A 3,203-nucleotide genomic window follows, 5' to 3' on the forward strand; every position below is an offset into this window, starting at 1 on the left:
AAAGTGTGTTTAAAGTGGTGAAATAGCCACTTGAAATGTCCGAATTTTGCGAATTTTTGAACTTTGAGGTCGAATATCTCCTAAACTAAGCGTTTTTTGATCAGGAGAACGTCCTCTTTCCAACGGTACCTTCAAATCGCGGCGCCAAAGAAATCGGAATTGTGCCGCAAGATTAATCGAACAATTGATTTTAACCCCTTAACGTATTTCCACGAGTCTGACTCGTGGTACAATTTCTGTTCCTAACATGATTATCACGAGTCTGGCTGGTGGTGCGTAGAAGTGTATATTTGATAAAAAGAGAATTTAAACTTTCTCGTTATTTTCAGCTAATAATGTAAACAGAAAACATTGTTGCAGTTGAGTGCGTTATCTACTGTGTAATTATCCATATTTTTTGTTACGCGTTAAAATTAAATTGTAATATTTTATTTTGTAAAACAAGCGTGCGTTCAGTGCACGCTGTGTGCTAACAGTTGGAAGCGAATTTCCTTGCGCTAATTGATACGACAAGGTTTTAACTGGTTATTTTCTGTTCCATACCGGTTTAATTGTATCGGAAATGACCGTCCTATTAAATGCAATAGTAATCGATTTTTTCCAAAATAATCGTGAGTGTCACCACTCAAATTTTAATAAGTGTCTGTTGGCATATATAGAACCACTGTAGAGGAGGAGTTGAGTCACTATCAGCTGATGCTATGTAAACAAAGCCACAGCTGAGAGGTATCACTGTAGAAACGTCAAGGGGAGTCCGGGGTTGAGTTTCTATTGGAATCCAAGAACCAATAACCGGAAAAAGCTTGCATTGTTTTATTTTCTAAAAATTAATGGAAAAGTTGTCCCAAAAATATTGGTTATATATAAAAATCTAATATATTTTCAAAAGAAAATATTTTTAATATGTATTTTTAAAGATGAGAACAATGTGAGCAAACACATGAAAAATTAAGTTTTTTTTTTTTAATTTATGCCTTTTTAACTGTGGTAAGTTAAAAAATGTTTNACATGAAAAATTAAGTTTTTTTTTTTTAATTTATGCCTTTTTAACTGTGGTAAGTTAAAAAATGTTTACCACAGAAAAATGTCACGTACAAATAAGCAACCACAAACATGAAACAATCGAATAGTGGGGTATGTGGAATATGTTCATTCACAGCCATATTTATGTTTTTGCCATCGTAGCGGATGTTTTTGCAAGACAATTTGTTTGAGTTTATTTCATGGTACAATCCTTTTCGATGATTTATTTAGTTATTTTAATCTGGAAGAAGTGTTTGCAAATTTTCCTTGGGATGATAAATAACGGATCGACTGGGATTTTATTCCAATAAAAGTACCTACGAAATAACTAAATAAAATATTGCTGCGTAATTGGTTAGGTGCTGTTCCAATTTTATGATTTTAGAGATGAAAAAGCGATACGCGATGCTTTGAAGTTGGTCGTGAATTCGAGACAAAATTTTAAATTCAATGACATCCTCGTGGAAGGAGCACGTCGCATTGCTAGGTAAGCTAAAGTTAAACTTCATTTAAAAAGATTTGCCATGTATTTCTTATTTTTATTTTTTATAGAATCAGCAAAGAAGCTGGTATACAACGTTTGATTATTTGTCTGCCTTAAACGCTAGTCCCAAACCAATGACTTTGTGCTTGAAGGTGGAAGTAAGTTTTTGAAGAGCAAATTCCACGGTGAATGTGCTGTTCGGATGTTGCACAAGCTATTGTCAATTGCGCTAGGAATCCCTATCAAGCTGTTGGATAGGTTTTGAGCAAAATTGAATTTACATACTTTCTAATATGCTAAAAACTGAAGACCCACCCCCATTGAATGATTACATTGTGTTATGGGTAAAGATGAAAAATRGTGGGGATACCGTCGTTAAGGCATGCGTTGCGATCCTACTTTCCTATTGAAAGTCAAGTTTACTGAGCTTATCTGTCCTGGACAATTTTTTGCTGAGCTACATATGGAACGTATCGATCGCGAATGTATTACCGATGTCATCTGGGTGTACAATTGACCTCCATGGAAGAGCAAGTACCATGGGAATTGCGACCATATCGTGCTGCGCAATATTATGATACCGAATTGGGAGAGTTGGAAGAATCAGCTCCATCAAAACCGTTAGAACATCAGGAAGAACTACGTATGTTTGCATAAAACTACTATAATGRCAACAACGCTAACAACAACAGCCCAGCAAATAATAAACAACACTCATCAAATAAAAGTTGGTGGCGTTGATGGCCAAGCAGCGATTTGAAAAGAAACATTTGGATCTATGCGAATTACAATTCGTCTTTACATCTAGTGAATTATGGTCGATTATGATTAGTGTGGAAGTTGATATTTAAACTTTAAAAAACAAATAAACGTAATTTGGCTAATAATGAACTCATATTAAAAATTAAAGAATTTGAGTTGTATTTTTATTTGGGCCAAACAAGTTATCGATTTAAATAAATTCAAACGGAATATATTTCGAGCAATCATTTATTTGCAAAATAGTGTTGCGTAAGCTAATTTAAACTACTTTTTACTACTATATAGATATTGCAAAATCAAAAAATTTTCGAATTTGTTCATGAATAAGTTAGCTAAAACGTTTAAAAATATGCGTATTTATTTATATCTACTCAGCCGAAAGCCTTTGATGCTAGCGCTGCGTACTTTAGTTTACTTAATAATTTGTTTATTATGTAAGCTTTAATAAAATAAAAATAAAAATTTATATCTAGAAGATATAATTAAATCTTTTGATAACAGCATTAAATTTCATTATATAAGCAAAATTTAAAATAGTATTTATAAATGTATAAATATAGTACTGCAAATGTATAATTTAATATTAAAGCATTTTTGCTTTACGCAACCCGTTTTAACCTCTCGCCACCCTTATTCACCAGAGGTGACTGTGATGTTTTTATAGTAAACGTACACTTGGGGGTTAGGTTAAGTACTGGGAATGGCACTTTTACTACTCCCTTGTACCATGTATAGATCTTTTAAACATCTAAAATTAAAGAAGTAAGGCGAAAATGCCTCCAATACGCAGTGCACTGTGCAAGTACTTTACCAAAGAAAATTCATACGATGTACTATGCAAGTTGTGCTGCAAAATATTCTACATCAAATATGATTCAGCATTTAAAATTAAAGCACGCAGAGGAGGCTACGCCCCTAAGGCAAATAAAAACAA

The 3,203-nt window shown here is 33.2% G+C and overlaps 1 long non-coding RNA gene across 1 annotated transcript; it reads left to right on the top strand.

Moving 5' to 3' along the window:
* Nucleotides 1–1,015: 1,015 nt before the first annotated feature.
* Nucleotides 1,016–2,416, top strand: LOC108967122. The gene is made up of 2 exons (XR_001993241.1): nucleotides 1,016–1,510; nucleotides 1,576–2,416. It is a non-coding gene; the product is annotated as an uncharacterized LOC108967122 (long non-coding RNA).
* Nucleotides 2,417–3,203: the final 787 nt, after the last annotated feature.

The sequence above is a fragment of the Bactrocera latifrons genome, unplaced genomic scaffold (assembly GCF_001853355.1).
Source record: "Bactrocera latifrons isolate USDA-ARS-PBARC rearing strain unplaced genomic scaffold, ASM185335v1 scaffold_1782, whole genome shotgun sequence".
NCBI lineage: Eukaryota > Metazoa > Arthropoda > Insecta > Diptera > Tephritidae > Bactrocera > Bactrocera latifrons.